At 38.6% G+C, this 27627-nt stretch overlaps 1 long non-coding RNA gene across 1 annotated transcript in view; it reads right to left on the bottom strand.

The window, feature by feature from the left end:
• The window catches only part of LOC109489142, an 89360-nt gene that overhangs the window by 41373 nt on the left and 20360 nt on the right, over window positions 1-27627 (bottom strand). The gene's annotated exons all lie outside the window — the stretch shown is intronic.

Below are 27627 nucleotides of genomic sequence, written 5' to 3'. Positions count from 1 at the left end.
TTGTAATTTATACATATTTCTCACTTTTAATTCCAAATCTCTTCTGGATTACTGCTATAAACCCTTATAAAACTTTCCCCTTTTGAGGTGGCTGGGTGGCTTAGTTAGGTGTCAGACTCTTGATTTCAGCTCAGGTCATGATCTTGGGGTCATAGGATCAAGCCCCATGTCACACTTGGCACTCAGCATAGAGTCGGCTTGTGATTCTCTCTCTCCCTCTCCCTCTGCTCTTCCCTCCACTCACAGGTGCATACTCTCTTTCTCGCTCTTTCTCTTAAATAAATAAATAAATCTTAAAAAAAATTATAACTTTCCCCTTTTCATTTTGTGCTACTTGGGACTTGCTTTTATTTATTTATTTTTCTTATGGGAATATCATGAACAGAGGACTAAGAGGGAAGGAAATTCTTCAGCTTTTCTGGAAACTTGTGGCTTGTCTTTTAAATGCTTTATCCTTCAGTTTCGTCATCTATAAAATGGAGAATTAGGGAAATTAATGAACCTTTGTCTTTCATAAAATGTCTTATAGGATAGGTGCTGTGCAAGTAATATGCTATGGAATGATAGCATTTTGTTAGTGTTTACCAGCATAATTTGAATTTTCAACTAGTTGGAATTAATCCTGTTTATAAGGAAAGACCTTTCCAATTAAATCACTGGTGTGAGACTTTGGGTGGCTAAAGCCTTCATTTTGCTTTACTTCTAATAAAATGTGTTCCCACTCTATTTTAGGTAAATTCTTAATTTGCATCTTCCTGTGGTCAGTTTCAATGAAGAAGTCTCACATTTTATTTAGTCTCTCTAAATATTTTTATTTGTGTTAGAAAATTTTCTTTGATATTATGCCCCTTTCATTATTGAAAATCATTTTACAGCTGAAGGTTAATACCAAGTTTATTCAAGGTAATGCTACTATGTGACTTAAGATTTTAAAATAAAAACAAATAACTTTCCATTAAATCACTCTTTTAGTAAATCATATTTTATTTTTATCTTGGACTTATGATGTTCCCTGTTCTTAAGAATTGAAATTATTTTGAATACTACTAGCCCAAAATGGTAATGAACTACAAAGGTATTTATACTTTTAATTTTCTCATAAGTAAATGCTCACCTGGTTCTAACACTGACTTGTTTTAATGGTATCCCCCCACTTACAAGCCTTGTAACCCTTGTATTGGCTTTTTGCTCTTAAAAAGTAAAAAAATTTTCAACATTCCTAGGTATGCCTTCCATCTAAATCTGTTACTTTCTAAAGAGTGTTAGTAGCTGAAGTCATACACGTATTATGTAAACTAGAGTATCAATTTGTACATTTCCAAGTGCCAATAGAATTAGCTGCCACGGAGGGCCAGCGTATGTCTTGACCTCCTGTGACCTATTTACTGACTTGGTGGCTTTGGGATGCTTTGAGTTTAAACCCATTTCGGGGGCACCGGGGTAGCTCAGTAGTTAAGCGTCTGCCTTCTGCTCAGGTCATGATCCCAGCGTTTTGGGATTGAGCCGCCCACACGGGGCTCCCTGCTCAGCGGGAAGCCTGCTTCTCCCTCTCCCATTTCCCCTGCTTGTGTTCCCTCTTTTGCTGCCTCTCTCTCTGTCAAATAAATAAATAAAATCTTTTTAAAAAATTAAAAAATAAAAATAAGTAAAAATAAATAAATAAATCCATTTGGCTTTGGATCCACACAATTCATTGCAGTCAGGAACCACCTAGCTGATTTCTTCTGACTCATAAAGATCACTGGGGGGAAAAAGGGCTCTAGACTATCCCTCCCCCATCCTAAAATGAGGAATTCCAAAGAACTCAAGGAGAGGTGCTAGTTCGCCTCTGTGAAACTCTTCCTGTTCCCCAGGTACCACGCTAAATTGACTAAAATCCTGGGGGGTGGATTTTAAGATGATATTTAAGGTATTTAGTCTATAACTGTCAATTAGGAAGTTCTTAATTAGTAATAGCTCCCCTCCCTTAAATCTCTGGCATTGGCACAAACTTGAACTAGGTTTCCCACGATATCTCTAAAACAAGACAATAGTTTAAACTTAGTCTAAACAAAATCCATCTTCATGCCTCAAATAATCAATTTACAAATCTTTATAGCTGGGATGCTATCAATTCAGGCAATGGTCTGAATGGCCCATAGCCAGGTCAGTTTCCTTAGTTCATTATCTCTTTGGTAGATACCTATGGAAATATGTAGGCCTGAGGTTAACTCATATTTAGTGTTTAGCGTAACAGATGGCTTGTAAATGCTTAACACATATTAGTCTTTTCTCTTTTTTCCCTTCTTCTGAGAGGATTTGGAGTATGAGAAAGCTAGGGAAAATATAGCGGGAACATGGCCAATAGACCCCAGGTCAGGCAAAAGGTATTCAGCCTTTATTCTCCCTTAGAGAGCAGAAGAGTCCCAACACACATAAGTCTATGCCTAAAGGGACTCCAATATCAAAGCTCTGCTACTAGATGTGGGAGGAAGAACAATATTGATTATGAAACTGCCCCAGTGCAAAGTCTAGGGTGCTAATGATTTAAAAAAAAAAAAAGTCAGAAGTGGGTGATTTTGAACAGTAACAGTAATTTTATGCAGTCTGAGAAGAAAAGGAATTGAGGAATAAAGACTGTTACAAATGGCCTCACATAAAGCTTTCTGTATAGTCCTTATAGTCATCCTCAAATCATTTATAAACACTGATGGTGTGAGATATAATCCACTCAAACCAAATATATTAATCAGTCATGTATAGTTTACTAGTTTTTGGAAGCGAGATCAAGGAAGGTTTTACATGTGCCTTGCATATGATACACTCTCATAAACCCTTTATTCAATGGGACCATTTCACCAAATTTCTCCACTTTCTCCACACTCACCTAGCCACATGAAGATGCTTAGCACAAAATAACTCTTCAAAGAAACCCTGAGTTATGTATGGTTGTATGATAGACTGGGATGGGTTTATCTTCTCAAGATGTAATCTAGTGAGCTGGCTGATCCTTGCTAAATCCTGTTTCCTCAGGAAGGAGGACAGATCTGCATGACCTAAAGACGTCTTTGGCTTACCTTCACATTACAGGCTCTTCAGAGCCTAACTTGCTTAGAAGTCAATAGAAAGACTCAGGAAGATGTATACTTTTAAAAATGTGTAATAACCATACATTTATTCCCCCTTGTCCTCTTTAAGCTTCCTAAATCACAAAACTTTATACACAAAAGCATTATTAAAGTAGACCTACCAAAGAGTAATACAATGGGATGGAGGAAAGTGTTTTTATCACAAAACACATAGGAAACAACTTCATAAAGCCCCCATGATGCATTTCCCCCCAAAGTTCCTTTATAAGTGGACCATCAACTGAAATCTTTTCTTTGACCCCTTCTTCAGGAAGCCTGCCTGCCTGCTCTCCCTCAAGCAGATTTTTCTTCATTTGCACAAAGCCAGGACGCCCGCAGGAACCTTGCTCCTACCCCAAAGCAGGCTTATAAGAGTGTTTATTGCAAAGCAAGCCTCTTCCTACAAAGGAATTCTCACCAGCTGGCAAGAAGATAGTGTTTTCTCCATGTTACATACGCTTTATTATTTGAAAGGTTAATATCATGTTTGTTAAATTTAAGCATGTAGATTCAGATTCATCTTTTCAACAGATAATTATTAAGGGTCTTTTATCTGCCAGGCAATGGACTAGGAGCTGGGGCCATAGCAGTAAGCAAAACCCAGTATCTGCCCTCAATGAACTTACTGCCTATTAGGGAAGAAAGAAAAGAAAACATACATTTTAACTCAGAGTGCTAAGTGTGATATTGGGAGATATATTGGTTGTTATGAGAACAATTTAAAGATTCACCCCACCCCATCTTGAGGGAGAAGGTCTAGGAAGGCTTTCCAGAAAAGGTGACATTAGCAGCAACCAGCCAGATGAACAGTGTTTAGGGAAGGAGGATGGTGGAGGCAGGGCTCCAGTAACACAACAGGTCCAAGAACCAGAGGGGAGATGGAACACAGCCTGCCCCAGGCTGTGACAGTTCACTGTGTTTGCAGCTACAAAGGTGGAGGAGGGGAAGGATAGAAAAAGAAGGGAGTGGAAGAGGAAGCATGGCTGATCATAAATGGCCTGTGATGATACATCAAAGAGTTTGGGCTTTTTTTTTTTCTTTCTTCATTTTCTTTGCCTGAGGTTAGTGGGAGACATTTTGAACAGACAAGGAAACATATTTAGATTTCAGTTCTTTAGAAAAAAAATCTCACTGGATGAAATACAAGCCAAAATGAGCCAAGCCAAACCAAACCAAGGTATACATCTGATAACTGCTATGTTTGGATGGTGTGTAAAGTGCCACTGAAAGAGCTGTGAGGGGCTAGGTCACTCCTATGGCAGAGGGGATCAGGAAGGCCTTCTGGAGCAGGTGGTCTGGGTAGTTAGGGGGGCAGGTCAGCAGTGCAAATGCCCCGCCTCCAAAATGTATTGGTTTTATTCCAAAGTACATCCTTCAATTCTTGAGAACTTTGAAGACAATATTACTCAAGCATCTTTTAAAGCCCCAGTCCCATTTATTATTTATCTGAAGTTCCTGGTGGTTTTCTTTCTTGTCAGGGATATGAATCTGAAGGAATTTCAGAGCCCAGATGATAACTTCCTTGACTAAATTGTTATAAAAATTTCAATTTTGAGAAAAATTATGAACTATAAAAATAATGTTAGAAGTCTTAATCTAATTTTGGTGTTATTTCCTTAACGATCTACAAAATCCCAAAATTCTACAAAATAATGAAGAGTGAAGCTTGCATGATCATTAATTTATCTCAGTTTTAAGAGAAAGTAGCTTCTTTTCTCTAATGAGAGCCATATAATAATAATAAAAAAAAAATTGAATCTAGTAAGAGAGATTTGGCCATGTAGAAAAAAATAATTTTGAAAAAATGATGTCAAATTTTAATCTGTCAACAAAGAACTGTTTAAAATAATAATAATGTTGAGCACTACTTTGTGCCAAGTATGATTTTTGTATTTTGTCACTTAATACTCACAAAAGTCCTATGAACTACATCCTAGTAGTACCAGCAACCCTGTTTTACTAACAAGGAAAGAGAGGTTCAGAAAGGTTAAATAACTTGCCTAACGTCATATAGTTACTAAGAAGAACTGGGATTTGAATGAAGTCTGTCTCCAGAGGTTATGTTTTATTGTTTGTTGCGGTGATTCTCGTGGTGATGATTAAGGGGTAGGGTTCACTGGCTCCAACTTCCATGTATAAAATGTGTCTATCGGGGCGCCTGGGTGGCGCAGTCGTTAAGCGTCTGCCTTCGGCTCAGGGCGTGATCCCGGCGTTATGGGATCAAGCCCCACATCAGGCTCCTCCGCTATGAGCTTGCTTCTTCCTCTCCCACTCCCCCTGCTTGTGTTCCTTCTCTCGCTGGCTGTCTCTATCTCTGTCAAATAAATAAATAAAATCTTTTAAAAAAAAATGTGTCTATCAAAATCAAATGTCCAATTGGCTCTGTTTCACATTCAGAATTAGGTGATTTTTTAGTAATATGTTATTTGCTAGAATCCTGGAATCCTTGGTTCACTCTTCTGTTCACAGGTCTGACTGTTGGCTTGAACTTGTGCCACCGACTCAAAGGTTATATTTGCCTTTACAGTTCAGGAAATGGGTTGGTTTTTAGGCACAGTGCCAAGGGTTGAGTATAACACACACCTGAACTCAGACAAATGATTGATTTTTAGAATACACAGCTTCGCTTAGGACCAGTCAGGCTTCCTTCACTGGCAATCTGTGGAACTGGTGACTATTCCTGTGCACGCATAGTGTGGGACCTAGATGTAAAAGAGTCGGCGACTCCCTTTTCCTTGTAGACATAATTCACATGCCATAAAATTAACAATTTAAAAACACGGGGCGCCTGGGTGGCTCAGCCGGTTAAGCGTCTGCCTTCGGCTCAGGTCATGATCCCAAGGTCCTGGGATGGAGTCCCACGTCAGGCTCCCTGCTCAGAAGAGAGCCTGCTTCTCCCTCTTCCTTTGCTCCTCCCCTGCTAGTGCACTCTCTGTCTCTCTCAAATAAATACAATCTTTTAAAAAATAAAAACATATAACTCAGAGGTTATCAGTATATCCTCAAAGTTGTGCAAATGTTACCACTAGACATGACAGAAAACAAAATTTTTGCTTAATATCTATTTACCTTTACGTAAGTTGCTGGTGCAAAAAAATCCAGATTTCTGATTGGAGCGATTTGCTCCCAGGTCACTTTAGTTTATATATTAGAGTGCATTCATTAATACAAATTACAAGCATATTCCTTTTTATTTAGATGTCTTCTCTACTTCCAACCATGAAAGAAATCATTGTGAAATACACAGAGCCTATATGCTTCTTTTCTTCTCATACATTGAATTACTTTTCTTCCTGAGTATGTACAACATATACCCACAGAAACATCTTTCCATAGGGTAACCCCCAAATCCCCCATTTCCTTTGCCTTCTAATATTGTCTTTTCTTATCAAGTAAAGGTAGAAGTGTTAATATTCATATGGCTTCCTTGTTTCAATGATCCCACTCATATTTGGTAAAAAATGAATTTGTTTTTATTACTTTCCTTATTTATCTTTTCAAATTTAAATGTTTTATTTTTAGTGTAGGCACTATGGCACTATCTTTTTAAAATGTGAATTTTGTAAAGATTTAAAAAAATTTTTTTTTAAGAAATCTGTATACCTAACATGGGACTTGAATTTATAACCCCTAAATCAAGGGTTGCATGCTCTACAGACTGAGCCAATGAGGCAACCCTAACATGTGGAGTTTTGAAAGAGGAGACAAATATGTGCCATGTTTTACATATAAAAATAATACTATGGACCAATGGTATCCACGTAGAATTGTTTTCCACTAGTAATGAAGGATTTATATCAATGGTACTGTTGGTACTGTTACAGGTATAGGGAAACAGAAATATTCTAGGCCAGATGACTACTGACGAGTTAATGCCACTATAGCAGGCATCATGTTGCCACAAATAGCCCTGCTGTTATTGGTTGATATTAAGCTGGTTACTTTTTGAAGAAGGCATCAGGGAACAAAAGAGGCTAGAAAATTTCCCATGTCGGGCTACAGTTCCACACTTAATTCCTTCAAACCGTGATAAAAATAGTAATGAAAAATATAGGCCATGCTACCTGCATTTCAACAATTCTAGTGGCGCCATTGTTATATACTGGGAAATTAGATTCTATTTCATATACAATTCTATTATAAGTCATTCACTTGTTTTAGTGTATATTAAGCACCTACTATGTATAAAACTTTGTGTTATGGACTATTTTGTTAAGGATCTCACATCCAGTGGAAGAGCCTATATACCACCACGCAATATAGTTACAAGGTCAAATTCCATTACTGTAGAATTGAAGGGACATCCAAATTATTTTATTTCACTAGAATTTTATTGTATTGAATATGCTTGAAATAAGTAAGTTACTGGCAAATCTTTTTATAATAGTGAGGTTTTCATTATGATGGTATTTATTGTAAGGGGATCTGAACTGTAATATAATACAATTACAATCATAAATATAATTATGAGTGTGTAAGTGCTGAGGGAATACAGTAGAGGAGATTAATTAGAGACAGGTGGTTCTAGAGCTCCTCCAAGGGCTTCTGACTGATTCAGGGGGAGATCCTGGTTCTCTCCAGACTTCTCTTTGCTCCCAAGGGACTCTCCTATACTGAACACTTATGATGAAGAAGGTAAGGGTCTTTGCATCTGCACCCAAATCTGAAGGATCTTTGCTTGAGCTTTTTAAGAGTCTCACCTTATTTCTTTAAAATAGTATTATTAGAAAATATTCTATTATTCATTTAAAAACTTATCTTTGAGACCTCTGATTATCGAAGTTTTCTCCAGTATTGAATAATAGCCTTTTAAAATACGGCAACATGCAGAGGATTGTGTTCAAACCCCCTGAACTCTGTTGAGGAGAGGTATGCTTAAAGATGGACGCTGTAAGTTACAAAACATTAATAGATCCTGACATGGTCCTCACTCGGACACCATGGTCACTCTCATCTGGCGGGTCATGCATGATGAGGTCCTACTTACATCAGAGCAGGGACATAACCACTCCACATCTTTTTGTCTTCCCAGACACCTTCACAACCTTGCATATTTGATAAGAGACTCTCCTAACATTGATCTATGTGTGAACTGCTAAGTGTAAGATCTTTTTTGCAGTAAATTATTCAGATGGTTGTAAACATTTTGACCATCACTGACAAAATGATAATTTAACATCTAACTCAGGGAAATAAAGATAACACTAGGTTTTGCTGGGTACTCTTAGCATTCAAAGCTCAGGCTGCTTATACACGACAAGCAGCAATTAGAAGTTTCTGTAGGACCTTCCTTAAACTGTCCTTGCTTTGGGAATTATTTTAATGTATCAATACATGTTTAATCACCATCAATAAGAAGTTGAAACAGAACTAGTCAAAGCTCAAGTTAAACCAGAAAGGAGAATTTTATGGAGTTCTAACTCCAAAGGTAATATAATCAAATGTAATGTGCTGACCATCAACTGTCAGGAACACTGAGTACCGGCTTCAGCTTGGTGATGACTCACTCTGCAATCCCAGGTGAATCACTTAAACCCTCTCCTCCTCGGTTTCCCCACTTTTCTCCCTTTAACATGTATGCAAACACCATGCAGAAGAAGACTTTTTAAAAATGACCTGTTTTCAAGCATCTGAGTGGGAAATCATTTTACAGGAGCAAAGGAAAGAAACTTAAAAAAAGAAAAAAAGGAAAAGGAAACTTCTAGCCCCGGCTGATTTTACATCAGTACCAAATTATAGTCTGTTGCCATATAGGGTTAGAAATCAGCGGTCAAGCAAAAGTGTTCCAAGAATCTGCTTTGTTAAAGTGCCAGCAAGCAAAAGGTAGCCTGTCCTGTTTCTAAACCACTAGCAAAATGGGAGCAGGCTGAAGCAAGCAGCTAGGAAAACTAGGCAGGATGTAACAGAGCCCCAGGGTTAAAAAGAGGAGGTAAAGATGAAATGGGGATCTATGGTTTAACAAAGTAGTTAATTGTCATTATATGATTCAAATATGTTTATTTCTTAAACTTTCACCCCAGTCTGAGGTGGATAAGAGGCCTCTGCTTAGCTACAGATGACTATTAACAACAAACAAGGGCAAAGAAAGAAAAAGAAAGAAAAAAATGAATGAAAAGAAGAAAAGGATTATGATTATTTGCATTATCAAAAGTGATCAATAATCGATTCTTTAAAGGCTGACAGAATAACATTTTACCATTATTTCCCAGCTCCAGCGACCAGCATAAACTCCCTCTAGAAGGAGGCTCACAGCAGCCACACAGACAAGAGAGAAGGAAGCTGCTTGCTGTAGCCAGCACCTTCAGGACGACAGACAGCCCACAGGGCATGTCACCCTGAAGGTGTATCTGTGATTACACAAAACCTTCACTTGGTCATTTTTTACGTGTTTTAATAATGCTGATGCAAAATAAGAGTAAAATTACAGGTGCCAGTTCCCAGTGTAGAATGCTGATAAACAACTTAACCATTTTGCAGTGGCTGGTCACATCTGGAGCCTTTTGGGATGCAAAAGTACTGGAAGGATTATTGCAAAACTTAAAGACACTTTTGCTGCCATTACTTTGTTTTTAACCTAAATTAGTGAGGGTTTTTTGGGGGATAGGGAGGGAGCGCTTTTTTAGACAGTCATAATGCTTATATCATGAACTTACCTAGTTAAAGGCTAATCAAATAGCAAAATGGAAAAGGGAGTTAGGTTTAGAGTAGTTGCTCGAAAACTTTTCTAAATTGACCTTAAATAGACAGAGGCTGGTATAAAACCATGGACCAGTGGATTATGGTTTATTAATTTTGGTATGCTATCAAATTCCCCAATTTAAATAACCTGCTTAAACTTGATTTGTCATTGTTGATACCTTTCCTTACAATGTTGGATTAGCATGTAATGAGCACAGTGTAAGGAAAAGAATATAAATAAAAGGGCATTGTTCTTATTCCTCGACTCATTTTTAACGGAACTCTTCTTCTAGAATATAAGTATGTCTCTGTACTTTATATCCACTTTAAGATTATTTGGGCCTGGCATCAGGTCTAGACATAGGTGGATGGAGAGAGTCTGGAGAGAGGGCCCTTTAGAAAAGTATTTCATGATTCTTGCATGTTTTCCATCAGGTTGCCTGAAGAATAACTATTCATGTATGTAGCTAGTATGATCCTCTTGCTCGCTTTTCTTTTTGTGTCCTTCCATCGAAAACATGCAGTCTGAATCTTAGGGAGCAAACAGGTCATAGCTTCTGGAGTCTGGCTATCACATAGGAAATCAGGCATTTTAGTGAACACGCATGTTTTTCTATAGTGTTTCATGGACTGACAGGGCTGGAGATGTCTGAAATGATTTGGTTAGACTCGTCGCCATCCTCCAGAAATCATTTCCTGTGATATCATGTAGTGCACTTCTCACAGGACTTTCTTGTCAAGAATATTCCTCTTTAGGGGCGCCTGGGTAGCGCAGTCGTTAAGCGTCTGCCTTCGGCTCAGGGCGTGATCCTGGCGTTCGGGCATCGAGTCCCACATCAGGCTCCTCCGCTGGGAGCCTGCTTCTTCCTCTCCCACTCCCCCTGCTGTGTTCCCTCTCTCGCTGGCTGTCTCTCTGTCACACAAATAAATAAAATCTTTAAAAAAAAAATATTCCTCTTTTAAGCTAAATAATGATGTATGGAGCTTAGCAGATTCTATTACTAAACAATGAGGTAGTGTGTCAAGCATGTGAAGCCTTCTAGCTTTCTTCATGCAAATGCACAGATATGTTTAACAAGTCAGTCTTGGATTTATGTGATGAAAAAAGTCACTCTGTCGGCTGTGCCCTCTTAGCACATGTAGACAAAAGCACACACCAGCTTGGATGTGTATTAGTGTCAGATGTATTGCACTGAGAAAGTAACTTGTTGACCAAAATATGCATATCTGAATTCAAGGGGGTGTCCGTGTTTCTCTCTTCAATTCCGGTCCCTTTTGCCTAAAATCCGATTTTAAGACCTATATATTTCTCCTTTTTTTTTCACGAATATAAGACATTTGCTGTCTGACTAGTTCAAGATGTCAAAAGAGGCTTTTTTCCCTTCTAGTTTCCATACTTTGCTTATTAATATGGAGTAGTATTATGTGGTTTGCTGTAACACAAACAAAAAAAACCACAAGACTCCCATGGTGAGTGAAAGGAAGGAGATGAACACTTGCTGAGGATCTGAAATGTGTCAAGCCCTTTCTATATCTTATTTCATTTATTCTTTACAAAAAACGGAAAGAGAAATATTATTTTCAATGTATAGATGAGGAAACTGAGGCTGAGAGATGTTGAATAACTTGACCAAACTCCTGCAGCTCTAAAGGAGCCAGAACTTCCATATGGGTCTAACTCTAGAATTTATGTTATTTCCACTATACTGTGCTGTCTTCTTTGGATTCTGAAACTTCATATTAGAAGCACCAGTAGAAGAAACTTCATTTGAAGGGTAACATCTCATAATATTTGACAAGTATTTTCAAACCTAGTTGGTAAATCCATGCTGCAAATTGGGACTGTTCTTGAATCTTCTGTGGTCCAGACTGCATTTTACAATTAGAAAAGCATAATCTGGAAAGAGTTTCATGTTGGTAGCTACAAAGGACAATTGGAAACTTTCGGTTTTCATACAATAAAATCTACAGTGCTCTTGGTAATGACCTTTTCAATTGTGGTATTAATGTTTTAGCCAAAGCTCTATTTGTTGCCAGGAAGAGAAAGCCACTCAAAGGGAGTTTATTGTGAGGTTAAAAAGGGCCATCAGCTGGCCATAGTAGAAAAAAAAAATTAATGTACAGTCCCTGGATGGATTAAGAAATAGACCTAGAACCAAGGGTTACTTCCCTCTGTCTCCCGTCACCTCATAATTTACTATTTTTGCTTCTCTCTGTTCATCGACTCCATTCTCTAGCACTCTCTGCCCACTCATCAGCAGGCTCATGTTGAAAATTGAAAATGGCCACTGCAGATCCCAAGTTCTCATGATTACCAGACTGCCATCTGAGGACATTTTTAAGTCTCTTTAATTTTGAGAGATCCGATTCGTCACTGCCATTGGGTGTCCCTATGTCCAGTAGCCAGAAGTGTCACCTGGGAGGTGCAAACATGGTTGCTAAGTTTACCTATTTAGTAAGGTTTTCAAGTTTGCGCATTTCCTAGTGGAGGCACAGGCTACATAAAGGTGGCGATGTCCTTAAAAAGCATGGGGAAATGAATCCTTAGTCATATCTATATCCAGGCACACTTGTGCTAGTTTTTTTTCAATGACTCCTGAACCTCAAACCAGAAATCCAGAAAAAAATATTTTTTGAAAGAAAAGGCTTGGAGTTATCCTCTTGGCTCAAAGATATTGCAATTTCCCTATGCTAAATCTGATTAATTTTTCCAAAATTTAAAGAAGTGATAACATTTTAAAGATGAGAAGAATTTATTCCTGTTCTCAAAAAAACAAAACAAAACAAACCCAAAAGTCTATTATAACTGACAAACTGAAATGCATCAAAATATAAAACATTTCTTTATTTCATTCCTAATGGACATATCTGCTGGCAATGAACCACGATGACAAGAAATGGATGGCAATTTTTCATGCAAGAGCATTACAAATAAATTCCTGTAGTGCTTTTTAAATGTCTGGGAAAGTCTCTAGAAATGGACCTTAAATGGTTACACAGTTAACATTCAGATATCAAAGAATTCAGCAAAATAGAAACTGTTTAAATATTAAACATCAAATTTTCCTTCTTTCAAAGGACTAATAACTTAGCAATAAAAAATTGTCTTTGAATCTTGACATCACAAGGTCTCAGTCAGGCAGGGAATTTTTAAATAAAAATTTGCAAGCAGTTCCTATTTAAGCAAAATTAACAGCTGAGCAAAGAGGAATAAATTAGTAGCCTGCCCCAAACTCACCTTGACCAGACAACAGTCCACCTCCTTTGCAGCACAAGCTCCTCCTCCGTGGAGCTGCCGGCAAAGCGAAACCGCCCAGGATCGATGCTGTCAGGAAAATGTGCCTGCACAGAGGCAAGGCACTAATCAAGTTCTCCTGCAGCTGCTGACCTAGCCCTCAACACTAAATGAAGAAACATGCAGCCATGAAAGACAAGCAGCTGGTGGACAAGGAATCAGAGGAAATGGAAACAATAAAGGAGGAATCGCTGGACTTGAAAATAATGGGGAACCCCAACAACAAAAATCCCTTTGTCCATAGCGATGAAGAAATATTTCATGAAGATGGTCTTACCCATGTGGAGCAAGGGGCAAAGGGTAGGTGATTCGCTAAGGTCATTACTGGGTATCAGTTCCCAAATGGCAGCCCTGTTACTGGGTGGAAGAGGGAAGGTAGGGCCGAGTCAAAAGTAGTAGAAGGAGTCATAAACTAGGAGGAATAGAAAGTTAGAGAACCTCAACACAGATTTTCTGTACTTGTATTCCTCTGAAAAATGCTGATTCTACTTGGTTTTGAGAACACTCATAAAGAGTCACAGTGTCATAGAATCTTGAACCTGAAAATAAGCTAAGGCTTTCTAGTTCAACTACCTTATAGACGAAGAAAGGGAGATTCACGAAGATCCAAGAGCTTCCCCAAGGTCACAAACAAATTAGGGGCAGAGAGCTAGAAAGAACCAAAATCAGTTTCTCCTAGATCTTAAGATAGTACTTTTGGAGTTCCAGTAAATTTTCCACACTTCTGAAGCCCTTTTAGCTACAGGCTCATGTTGGAACACTTCATTTCAAAAAGTAGGTTGAAATGAAACAATCTACCATAGTTAACAATAAAACTGTTTTTTGTAAATAATGACTTCTATAGGAAATATGATCCCTGTCAATTAAGATATGAAGTGCATTTTGGTTTTCCAAATGATGAGGCAGTTGCGCGCCTGTTGGGTATCAGGGATCCTTTTCTACTTCTTGTCACCAATGGGGTTAGGTACTCTAGCACAGATTGACATTTGAACTAGTAAATTTCCACAGTGAAAACAAGGAATCCAGAGAATCCAAGTAGCATTATAGATACTACCATTGCTTTCAAAACCCTTACTTTATTCCCCTAATTAATTTCATTAATGCATATAAAAACTATGAGTTGTAAGAAATCAGAAGAGTGGTTTGACTGAAGTAATCTGCATACTAAAAACCTCTGCTCTGGAGGTCTTCAGGCAAGTATCATGCTTTCAGCCCTAAAAGAATGAGTAGATCACTATAGAAGCAACCACTTTTTTTTTTTAAACACATGTCAAAGATTTCATTTAATTTGTTAATTAATAAGGGAATCACCAAGATGTTTCAATGGATTCAAAGGAAAATTCACAATACCACTTACATATGGGCAAATAAGGTATGTTGAAATGAATTTTAAAATAGGTGCAAAAATGAGGTGCTTGGGTGGCTCAGTCAGTTAAATGTCCAACTCTAGGTTTCGGCTCAGTTCATGATCTCAGGGTTGTGAGATTGAGCCCTGCATTGGGCTCTATGCTCAAGGGGGAGTCTGCTTCAGATTCTCTCTCTCCCTCTCCCTACCCCTCTGCTCCTCCCTCCCCCAAAAGAGCACATACTCTCTTTCTCTCAATAAAATAAATACATCTTAAAAAAAAAAAAAGATGCAAAAAGAGGAAAAGTGTGCTAGTATTCACAGGCAAATAATTGATTCCATTCTACCAGACACAAGTTGGACTTTTATCCTCAAGAATTACATTTTTATCAGGTCGCCTGAGTGGCTCAGCCAGTTAAACATCCGACTCTTAATTTCAGCTCAGGTCATGATCTCAGGGTCATGAGATCAAGCCCCATGCTGGGCTCTGTGCTGAACGAGGAGCCTGCTTCAGATCCTCTCTCCTCCTTCCTCTGCTTCCCCCCCAACTCTCTCTCTCCCTAAAAAAAACCAAAAACCAAAAAACAAAAAACAAAAAAAACCCAAAAAAGAATTACATTTTTATTGATTTTCTATAAGCTACAGAACTATAAAGTAGCTCAAAGACAGTGAAAAGTAAGAGATGATAGATTTAAAGAATTTAGAAGAACATGCTAGACGTAGATGCCTTGTTTTCAACTGAAAATATCCAGTAATCTTTGGGTCTACTAGAATTTTTTCACAATTTTCACCTTCAATTCACATTTTACAGATTAAGAAACTGACACGGAAAGGTAATACCCTAACCTGGATCCCTGAGTGATAGAGCTTGAACAAAGGTCAGATTCGAGGGACACTTCTCTTAACCTACAGGGTGGTAGTTCTTACCTGGTGGTGAGTATGTGTCTCTGGAAATTTGGCAATGCCTGAAGACATTTTTGGTGGTCACGATTTGAGAGTATTTCTGACTTCTAAAGGGTAGAAGCTAACACTGCTGAACGTCGTACAATGCAAAAGACAGCCCCCCACAACAAAGAAACCACCTCTTTTTGAAAAGTTTCTACTTTTTTTTTTTTTTAAAGATTTTATTTATTTATTTGACAGAGACAGCCATCGAGAGAGGGAACACAGCAGGGTGAGTGGGAGAGGAAGAAGCAGGCTCCCAGCAGAGGAGCCCAATGTGGGACTCAATCCCAGAACGCCGGGATCATGCCCTGAGCCTAAGGCAGACGCTTAACGACTGCGCTACCCAGGCGCCCCTGAAAATTTTCTACTCTTAAAGGATGATATTTCCTTTGGACAATTACAGGATATAAACAACTGAAAACCCACATGCCCAGGCCACTATAAAAAGCAAAAAGCACACTTTTCAGAGACACATCTACTTAAGAATCTTCCACTAGCATGTAAATCATTAAAGAATTGAAAGGGCTAAGAGCAACTGGTAAAATACAGTGAGAACCTGTGATAATTGGCACAGTCCGTTGATTAATATCATAGTAGTATTTATTCAACTTTCCCACAGGCACTGCTTAAGGGATAGGGGGTCATGCCAAGGAAAGTATTCAACTGGCAACATTATCATGAAACTTATCTGCATTTGGAAATAAAAAGTAAATTAGTAGTATGTATTTCAGCATCAGATACAGAGTAAATTAGATTCTGACATGTATTTAACCAATTTTCTTTTAATATCTACTGTGTGCTAGATGTAATACTAGGTGCTAGGGATGATGAAGATAGAAGCTTATGAGCTAGTGGAGAAGATGAACATGCACATAACAGATCATAATCCAGCATGATCATTCCATGATCCTAAGGGAAAGCATGCTTAAGACTGCAAAGAGGAAGCAAGGAAAACAACTCAGAAAACTCAAGCTGATTCTGAGGGGATGGTCTAGGAGAACAAGAATAGAGGGAGGGGAAATTCTGGGCAGATGGAATTGCACTGTTCAAAGGCATAAACATGACAGAGACTGGAGTGTTCTGAGAGTATAAATGGAAGGGTGGTAAAGGCAAGGTGATTCATGTAAGATGACATGACAACAGACAGGTAATGAGGGGCCTGGCCAGGCAGAGTCTCCCCCTCTGAGTTGTTTCCACTGTTTTGGATTTAATGAATAAAGCTGCTAAGAATATAGCACATGTCTTTTGTGAACATATTTTTAAAAATTTCTCCTGGATAAATGCTCAGGAGTAGACCTGGCATACAAAGAGTAGATATATATATTTTATGAGAAATACCATACAATTTTCCAGAGTAGTTGTACCACTCTACTCTCACCAGTAGTGATGAGAATTCCTGCCAAAACTGGATGTTGTCAATCTTTTAAATCTTAACTCATTTTAGTGAACACATTGTTGTACAACAGTGATTTTACTTGGCAGTTGATGATTAATGATGTTGAGCATATTTTAATGTATTTATTGGCTATTTAAAGTCTTCCTTTGTGACATGTCCAAGTCTTTTGGCCATTCTTTAAGTGTGTTGCCTTTTTATCATTAAGTTGTAGATATGCTTGATGTGTTCTGGATGTAAGTCTTCAGCCAAATACATGTGTTGTGAAAATTTTTTCCCCCACTCTGTAAACTATTTATTTTCTTAACAGTATTTTTTGATGAGCAAAGGTTTTTTTGACTTTGATAAAGTCCAATTTATTGATATTTCTCTTTTACGATGAGTGCTTCCTCTGGCCAGTCTAAGAAATCTTTGCCTAGCCATCACTGTAAATATTTTCCCTTATATATTTAAGCCTATGATGCATCTTGAATTAATTTTTTGTGTATGATGTGAGATAGGCGTCCAGTTTCATCTTTTGGCATATATAGGTATCCAATTGTCACCGAACAGAACCATTCCTCTAACCCCATCGAATTTCTTTGGCTCCTTTGTTGAAAATCATTTGACTTTATAATTGTGGGTCTACTTCTGAACTTCCCTCTTATGTTCTGCTGATTTATCTAACCTTTTGTCAATATTAGTCCATTTTGATTATTATAGCTTTAAAATAAGTCTTGAAATAAAAACCCAATAAATTAAGTCTTCCAACTTTGTTCTTTCTCTCCCCCACCCCTGCTCAAAGTTGCTTTGGCTATTTCAGGTCCTTTGGTTTTCCATATATTTTTTAATTGATTAATTAATTAGAGAAAGGGAGAGAGCACACATGAGTGGGGAGGAGGAAGAACAGAGGGAGAGAGAGAGAATTTTAAGCAGGCTTCATCCCCAGCATGGAGCCCGATGTGGGGCTTGATCTCATGACCCTGAGATCATGACCTCAGCCAAAATCAAGAGTCAGATGCTTACCTGACTGAGCTACCCAGGCACCACTATATATATTTTAAAGATTTTATATATTTATTTTGGGGGGAGGGGAAGAGAGTGTGGTGGGAGGGGCAAAGGGAGAGGAAGAGAGAGAATCTCAAGCAAACTCCACATGGAGAGTGAAGCCTGATGCAAGGCTCAATCCCACACCCTTGAGATCATGACCTGAGCTGAAACCAAGAGTTGAATACTTAACTGACTGAGCTATCCAGGTGCATCACCCATATATATTTTAGAATAAGCATGCCAATTTCTACAAAAAAGCCCTTTGGAATTTTGAATTGAATTGAATCTATAGATTACTGTGGGGAGAAGTGACATCTTGACAATATTGAGTGTACCAATCCCCAAACATGTTTATTTCTATTTACTTAGGTCTTTTTTTTCGCAATTTTTTCAGGAGTATTGTGTATTTTTTCAGCACAGAAATCTTATACTTCTTTTATTAAATTATCTCTAAATGTTGACAATGTTTTTGGATGCTGTTATAAATTTTATTTTCCAATCCTATTTGATTAAAAAATGAAAAAATCCTTATTGTTTACTCATTGTGGAAAAAATAAAGATATAGAAAAGAAAGTATCTATTATGACAACCCAAAGATAATTATTATTAGCATCTTGGTGCATATTCAATAATCTTATTTTGGTGATTAGCATCTTGGTGCATACTTCAATAATCTTATAATATCTACATATGCATATTTTAAAAATTAAACAGTGAGTGTGTTTTTTAGAAATAAAAATCAAGCCAGACCAACACCAGTATAATCCAAGAGGAACTCTGAAAGGCAGCCCTAGACCTACATTGGGTTGTCTTTTAAAAATCTTTATATACATTCATTGTTTGGAAATCAGAACACATTTTTCCCAAAGAAACAATGTGTAAATGATAGATAATCAATTCAGACTAACAACAACAACAAACGGCAAACAAACCCCTACTTAACTCATAATGGCTTTTGGCCCTCTGATCTGAGCCTATTTCTAAACTCTTTTAAGGTAGCCCTATCCCCACACCTTCATTCCCTATAAGCTATGAATCTCCGAAAACCCTGTAAGGAGAGAGACACAGGATAGAGCTAATGGACAAGGGTGAGGAGGCTTTAGCAAGAGCAGGAGATCAGAGTTGTGCAAGGAGTCCTGTACCAACAATGACTCTGAGGCTCATGGATATAAGCTTCAGAAGTCAGGTGAGCTCTGGCAGCAGGAGAACTAAGTAGTAGCAGAAGCTTATTCGTATTAATCATCCCCAAAGTAATTTTAGTGAGGCTGAAATTCAGAGGTCCAATCTCAGGTTGCCATGTTGTCCAAGAAACATGTTCCATTGACAAAGAAAATCCTCAAATAATTTAAATATTGCCTCTCAAATACCGTGCTGTCAATACATAGTCTAGGGGACTATTTTGTTTAAATTTTTTGCTTTCCTCTTGGCTTTATCCTATAGCTTTTCTAGAATTCTCTTCTCCAAGTAATGTAAAACTATTTTCCTAGCCATATCTCATAAGATTTTTTCTTCTTCTCCAACCCCCTTTCTCCCAGGGACATTTCCTAAACCAAAGAGGTATCCTTGCAATGGCAGAATACTCTGAAAAGACAGAGGCAAGCAAAATGCTGGAAAGGCCTCCACATTATAGCCTCCATTGCATCTCCCTGATCAGAAGTTTCCTACATTAGTCAGAACCTGTGTCACTGGAAAGATTTCTGGAAAGTCCTGAAGTCTGGGAAAAGATAAGACACATTCATAACATTGGGTTTTTATTCTTACATCTAAAGATAATAGATACATAAGAAGGTACTCTAGAAACAAGTCAATTTCAGGAACTTTTCATCCTATTCCCTTTGCGCCTCCATTGTTTAACCACCCACCACACTGGCTCAGTCTTGTTCTCAAGGAAGGCCTGGGTTTGGAATTCCTGAGGAGTCATGCAGACACAGGTCAGGAGGGAGCTGCTTTGGCAGTGCAAAACAGGGAAGCTGGCACAGTGGCTGTCCACGCTGTGTTGATCTTTGGTCTGATACTTGTTTTTAGTTTCACTTTCTTTTAATTATGGTCTCTCTATATCTGACCTGAACAGCACTATTCTTCTGGTTTGTTAGTTAATTTTAATGATAACAGCATATTACCATTAGAGTGGCTTCTCAGGTCACAGTGTATTGCAGAGAGCAGATTGTTAATTAAATGGTAATGTTTTCTGAATTTTGAAATAATTCCTAAAGTTAATAGTTATTAGTTACCTTGAAAATGTAAAAAAAAAAAATCAGTATATAAAATCAGTATATAATTAGCAAGCTGCCCTCCAAGAAGCAGATCACATCACACTCTGTCCAAAAGGAACAGCTTTGCTGACGAGGCACTGACATAGTTAAGAGAAACCATGAATCACGAGGGGCCAGGAAAATGGTGCTGCCCAGCTCACATTCAGAGGCAGCATAATTTATGAAGCACTGAGGACAGTGGGAGGTAGGCTGTCAGAAATGCTAAGTTCTCTGCGGAATTATTACATTCCCTTTGAAAGATTCGATGTCATTGAAACGAGGTAATCTGGGGAAGCTTGGAGGTTCTATGCAATTGGGAAAAGTGCAAAGATACTTGGAAATGAAGCCAAATTTCTTCAGCCTTTTTCCCACTGGAAATCAGACCAAGGTCTTATGAAAACAGACTTTCTTTTCAAACATCAGGAGGAAATACTGCAAAAAAGATGCCCATGGCACTTGGAAACTTCTGGATTCACCAATACCAGAATAGTCAGAAATTGCATCAACTCTGCCTTAAGATCAGTGTTTTCTTATCCCTCAGCACACTCTTTTTAATTATTTAAGATCAGAGATTGTCTACGGGTTGAAGGGAAAGAGAGAATGTAAAACTTAACAATATACAACAACGTTGATGACTTCAACATGCTAATTACAAGTTATTACATTTATCATTTCTTTTGATAAGTAACAATTTCTAATAACACTTCACTGCTGAAGACAGTGGTAAATGCTTTTCATGGGTTATTTTATTTAATTCTGCCATAAAAATCCTGCCATTTCAGTTTAGAAATGAAGAAACTGAGGCTGAGAGAAGCAAGCAAACTTGCCCAAGATAACCAGTTTCTCAGGGGTGGAGCCTATATTCCAGTCATTTCCTTCAGCTTTTATAAAGGCATCAAGTTTTAATCTAATAAAAAGATTAAAATGACTAAATCTACTTGACATTTTGGAATGGAATATGATTCACCTTGAAGAAGAGCACTCTGGGTTTTGGCATAGCAGACTGGCTATTTCTTTTTGTCAAATCATCTTTATACAACTCCTGTCTGGTCCATAATGGCTTTGTGGCATGTACTCTCTGAATATAGATGAAATCACTACAGTGTTAACACCTCAATGGAATGTTCCCTCAATAAGACAAAGTTTATTCAACTTTGGAAAGTAATATTTGCAAACTATTCCAAATCACCTCACACTATGTTCATACCCTTTTTCCTCCCTACCTGTTCATATTCTTAGCTTATCCATTAGGAAGGACTTGGATCATAAAGAGACTTCTTTTAATGGGTTGTATTATTTTCTGTCAAGCAGACATTTATTTCCTTGGAGGTCCATTGTACCTACTACCCATTTCCATGGGAGTAGGTATTCCTGTTTCTGAGGTATTTATATGAAATTTTAGAACTGTTTCTATGGTGACAGAGGATGAGAACATTACCCCAAGCCATTTAAAATGATAATTAACCAAAATAAGTGCATACAATTTAGTTTACTACCTGGCCATTGAAAGGTCTAGGATAACTTGGTTGGCAGTTTGAAGAAAGTTTTACTCCTCACTTCTTTGTATCAGGTAAGCTACCTGGTCAGAAAATTGATTTCCAGAAACTTGAATGGCCACAGAGCAATTTTAGCAACAGTTTTAGCTGAACCTTTGCGGTAAACAATGCCATTTCCTAGTGTAGAGCGATTGGACTTCAAAATGAACCATCCAGCCCACAGGCAAGCTTCGTACAGCAAGCAGGCCTGCTTTCCAGGCTAGGAGTTAAGCTTTTCTCTCCTGAATCAAATATCAGAAATAAGTCTTTCCTATGGGGCACCTGAGTGGCTCAGTTAGTTCGGCAGCTGCCTTCCAGTGAGGTCACAATCCCAGCGTCTTGGGATCAAGCCCCAGGTCAGTCTCTTTGCTCAGCCGGGAGCCTGCCTCTCCCTCTCCCTCTGCCTGGTGCTCCCCCTGTTTGTGCCTGCTCTGTCAGAGAAATAAATAAAATCTTAAAAAAAAAAAAAGCCTTTCTCATTTATCTATGATATCAGAATAAATAGATGTCCTTCACAAGGGAAGCCTTTTGATTCAGTTCAGTTCAACAGATGGTTATGGGGGTATAGTGTGGCATCGTGGAAAGGCAGCTGGCTGGGGGCCCACCAAAACTGAATTCACATCCTAGTTTGAGTTGCGGAGCCTTGAGAGAATTACTTATTTACTTTAAGGCTCTTTCTTCACCTGGAAATTAAAGACAGTAATGTTTCCATTGGCAGGGTGTTTTAAGGATTAGAAATAATACCTAATCTGAGACCCTGTGTTCCTATCTTGGGGAAGAAAAAGACACTAGAAGCAGAAATATATCATATCCTTTACTTGGGTTTCTCAGAGCGCAAACAAAGGAGGTGCTATTTGTAATCTACCATAGTATTCCCTAAATTAACCTCTCCCCCATACTTCTCCCCAAAGTCCTCCCTTCATAGGGCTATCCTTTCTTTCTCTCCCCCATTCTCCTACCTCATTAGTTCTGTTTCTCTGGCTCCAGTCTCTCAATTCTATATCACAAATGTCCAAGAATCTGGAGACAAACTCTGATTCCCCTTAGAGGACAGATAATAAAAGCTATAGAACAAAAGCTATAGCATAAAAGCTACAGAACAAAAAGAACATCTTTTTAGATGGCAGGAGGGGTGTAGCAAGGGCTATGAACACATACTATAAGGAGATTTGCTCTGCCATATATATGTGTGTGTATATATATGTCATATATAACATCCAGTGCCTGGAACCTAGTAGTTGCTCAATAAAAAAAATTCTAGATTAGTGAGCATCTACAACGTACCAGATACTTATCTCATGACCTTGGGGGTTAGAGCCCAATTACGAGTAAGATCAGATCCCTGCTTCCAGGAGTTCACAGTGAAGAAGTTGTTCTTGAGTTTAGGTATCTATTTTAAGCATCTACATTATTACTAAAACAATGAATGTGTGTGTACTCAGTTATTTCCATCAACTATCTCAGGCATAAAAAAACACTGACATAGGATAAATGACAAATTAACGTATTAGGTGTATTCCAGGGAACTAATTTCAAAATAACCAGGCAACATTTCTTAAAAAACAAATAGACAAACAAAAACCCCCCAAAACAACCCACTGAAAGCAAGTTATTTAACATATGTGTTTACTGGTTTTATATTTAGCAACAATTGTTATTTGTGGGTTGTATGATAATTGAAGTCCTATCAATATACATTATTTGTGTCATTACTTTTTATCAATTATTTCATCTATTCTTGGATTAGAATGAAAAACACTGATATTTCAGTCATTAATTCCTTGCTTCTTTCCTCTTTTATAACTGCTACCCCATTCTAGCCCTAAATGGATTGTGGGGTCTGAAATCAGCAACTTATTAACTGTATTTTGTGGCAAATTATTTAATCTCTCTAAGTGAACATCTGTTAAATGGGGTTAAATTTAATAGTATCTCATGACATTGCTGTAAAGATTACATGAAATAATGTATCTTTGGCACCTAACATAAGTCTGGCACACTGTGCCAACATTTAACAAATGGTGGTTATTATTATTGTCATTATTATCATTATTATTTATTACTGCCGTCATACTAATTTATCATAGGAGCTGGCCTCTCTGAGGTGCAAACAGGAAAAGCATTATTTTAAAATTTCATTGCCTTCAAACATGTTTGTCTTATCTCCCTTTCCTGCCCCTGGATGATACTTCAGGCAGATTCTGTGTCCTTTTCGTTATTTTAGGATATTGGACAATAGCCTCATTTTCAGAATATAAAAAGTTTAGTCTAATCTAAATTCAAAATTTCCATTTCCCATCCAGTTTAAAGCTTCTCTCCTTTATCCAGCTCAGGCCTAGCCAGGGAGACAGTGGTGGAACCAGTGGTGGGAGCACAACGGAGTCTGTTCCTTGGCCCTTCTACTCTACTTTCTCTGTCAACTGCTTCTGGCTTCTTCAGGACAGGTATGGAGGAGACAGGATAAGGGGATGGAAAGGACTAGAGGAGATCGTAGCTTCTGCTCCTAGTACTTCTTTCTTGATTCTCTCTTGATGTCCTCTCTCTCAAACAGCTTCAGTCCTAGCAACTATCCAATGCTGGCCCTTTCTTTCATGGAGTATTTTTGTGGGTCCTTCTGCAACTGCCACGCCTCTACGTCCCTGCTATCAATAATGTCAAACACTGTTCTGTTCTCCCAAGAGTGATACTCTGGCCCAGCATGTAGCCTTGGAACTCAGCTACCTCCCAGGTTGTATATTTGGCTTGTGGAAAATTCACCCCCCTTTTCTGGTCAAATTCCAGAAGAACGGGCTCTCTCATTGTTATTCTCTCTGTCCCTGTCCACCTCCAGGTGGGAGCCAGGAATCAGCCTCTCTGTTCCCCAAACTCCAAAGAACATGTGATTTGAGAAGACCGAAAAACCATTGCACTTTCAACTTTTGCAAATTTTTACTTCCCAGACTGTTCTCTTTAATGAGTCACTAATTTCTCTTATATAGGATGGGGTCATGATAGAATAAGCAGTCAAAGAACCAGTTAGCAAACCATGCATGGATGTGTTTAGCAACTTTCTTTAGAATGTGTGGATTCCGGGGNTCTGTTCCCCAAACTCCAAAGAACATGTGATTTGAGAAGACCGAAAAACCATTGCACTTTCAACTTTTGCAAATTTTTACTTCCCAGACTGTTCTCTTTAATGAGTCACTAATTTCTCTTATATAGGATGGGGTCATGATAGAATAAGCAGTCAAAGAACCAGTTAGCAAACCATGCATGGATGTGTTTAGCAACTTTCTTTAGAATGTGTGGATTCCTATTGCCTATTGTCCTCAGCTGTGGCGCTTTGGCGGAAACCCTGAGACAACAGGAAAAGTCCCATCTAGCATCCTGTTACATTTTTATTATGCCTGAACTTTTACAACAGTCTCTTAATTGATTTTCCTGCTATTGCCCGCTATTTCATTCTATCCTATACCTAACTGATAGATTAATCTTTCTCAAAAAACACTGATTCCTCCCATATTTTTTCTTTTCAGTCCATCATTGTAGCTGCACAGGTTGGCTACCATCCCATCAGTCCTTTCAAAAATAAAAGAAAAAGCCTAGGGTCTCCAAACTTCATGTAGTCCCAGATGATTAATCCAGATACTACAGTAGTAAAATTTCTGGGAGTCCCTAAAGCTTCTGTAACACTGGTTTGCTTTTAACTACTTATTATGTCAAATAAGCTCCCAGGCTACAAACATAAATTCCACTAATTCAGTGAGGTATTTACAGAAGTTTGGGACTCAAAGAACATGTAACTCAACTTTCCTGACAAAACGGTGACTCATAGTGGTTCTGACTTGCTCAAAGTCATCAGGTCATTTGAGAGACTAGAATCAGTATCCAGTTCTCCTGATTCCTAGCGTGGGGCTGATTTTGCCATCCCAGGTGACACCCTGCCACTTTGTTTCATTTCATTGTAAAGCAATGTCCAATTACTCCCTGTGTTGCAGAAGGTAGCCCACCAATACAGGAAAGGGAATGTTCTTTCTAAAGTTGGTACTAAAGCTTTCTCTAATAGTATGAAGGGAGAGGACAATAATTACTATTAAAAATACCTAAAATGGTGGTGCCCTGGTGGTTCAGTCAGCTGAGTGTTCGACTCTTGATTTCAGCTTGGGTCATGATCTCAGGGTTGTGGGATCAAGTCCCGCATCAGACTCCACACTGGGTGTGAAGCCTGATTAAGACTCCCTCTCTCCTTCTCCCTCTGCCTTTCCCTCTCTTTCTCTCTCTCTCTCTCTAATAAAACAGAAACAAGGGGCACCTGGGCGGCTCAGTCGGTTAAGTGTCTGCCTTTGGCTCAGGACATGATCTCAGGGTGCTGGGATCGAGCCCCACATCGGGCTCTCTGCCCAGCGGGGAGTCTCCTTCTTCCTCTCACTCTCCCTCTGTGCTCTCTCTCTCTCAAATAAATAAATAAAATCTTAAAAAAAAAAAAAACAAAAACAAAAAACTAAAATGGACTGCAGACACAGAATTTGTCACAAAAGATGCTTATGGATCTTTTTGGTAATGAAAGGGAAGGCCGAGGACATATCCTGGATGGGAAAGGCTGGGCCAAATAAGCCAAATTGCTTTAAATAATAAAGTAACAGGAATTTTCCATTTCCATTGAGGATTGGGAAGGAGGTATTTTGGCAGGTCTAAGAATTAAAGAAGAGAGAAGAAGGGGGAAAAACATCCCTGGAGATGGGGAGAATGGGCAGACCAGAAGAGAAAAAGGCTAAAAAGAAACTCCCTATGGTCAAAAACTTGAGAAGCAAAGAAGTGTCTTATTCAAATTTAAGTGCTTTGCTACACTGTAGCATGATCACCCACTGCAATCCACAAATCTTCAGGAAAAGTGTTATACACAAAACGAGTGATAAGAACTGCCTTGAGAAACAAAGGATGAGGCCATTTGCCTATGCCGGGGCAAAGAGGAGTAGGGAGAAATTAAAAATCATGGGAGGTCCTAACCGCTACATTGCTGGGCTAACCAGAATAATAACTCCCCAAAGATGTCTGTGTCCTAATCCTAGGAACCCGTGAATACGTTACTACATGGCAAAGGAGAATTAAAGTGCTTGTTAATCAACATACAGGGAGATTCTCCTAGATTCCTCAGATGAGCCAAACATAATTAAAAGGGTCCTTAAAAGTTGGAGAAAGAGGCAGAAGAGGTCAAGTGATCCTATGTGAGAAGGGCTCCATCTACCACTGCTACTTTTGAAAACAGAGGAAGGGGTTATAAGCCAAGGAATGTGAGCAGCCTCTGGAAGCTGGAGAAGACAAGAAATGGACCCTCCCCTCAAGCCTCTACAGAAGAATGTAGCTCTGCTGACACCTTGATTTTAGCCCATTGAGACTGATGTTGGACTTTTAATGTAGAGAACTGTCAGATAATAAATTTCCATTTTTTTAGGCCACTAAATCTGTGGTAATGTTTTACAGCAGCAATAGAAAACTAATTATGGTTGCCTGATTTGGATTTGATAAGAAGCTTAATAGTTATATTTAAACCAAATGTTTCTAAGCCCTTCAGCTTTCTGGGCTCAACCTTGTGAAAGTGCAGAACTGGCCCCAGATTTCTAAAGTGGTAAGTGGTTGTGGTTCTACTTGTGGTTGTCCCAGGATGCTTCTATACAACCAAAGCTCTTGATTATTTCCTGAATTATTCCCACTTGATTTACATTGGCATTCAAGTCCCTCTATAAGCTTGCTCCAACCTGCTCTTCCCACTTCCTCTGCCACTGTTTCTCTTCACAAATCCTAAACTCCTGCCAAACATGACCAAGCTCCTCATGCTACCACAAACATGCTCTTCTTCACTTTTGCTGGTACTGTCTTGTCACCCAGAAAGCTCTAACTCCTCTTGCCTGCACCCCAGTCCTGATAATAATCTTCTTGTCCTTCCAAACATCGCCAAATTTCCAAAGCCTCCCAGGTCAGTGCTCCTCAGAACTTCCCCTGTATTATGTTCTTTCCTCTCTTATGACCATATGCGATAATTTACTTGCAGATTGGTCTTTGGAATCTCTT

This window comes from Ailuropoda melanoleuca, chromosome 3 (genome assembly GCF_002007445.2).
Source record: "Ailuropoda melanoleuca isolate Jingjing chromosome 3, ASM200744v2, whole genome shotgun sequence".
Lineage (NCBI taxonomy): Eukaryota > Metazoa > Chordata > Mammalia > Carnivora > Ursidae > Ailuropoda > Ailuropoda melanoleuca.
The sequence above is the reverse complement of the archived record's forward strand: the minus strand, read 5'-3'. Positions and strand labels throughout refer to the sequence as shown.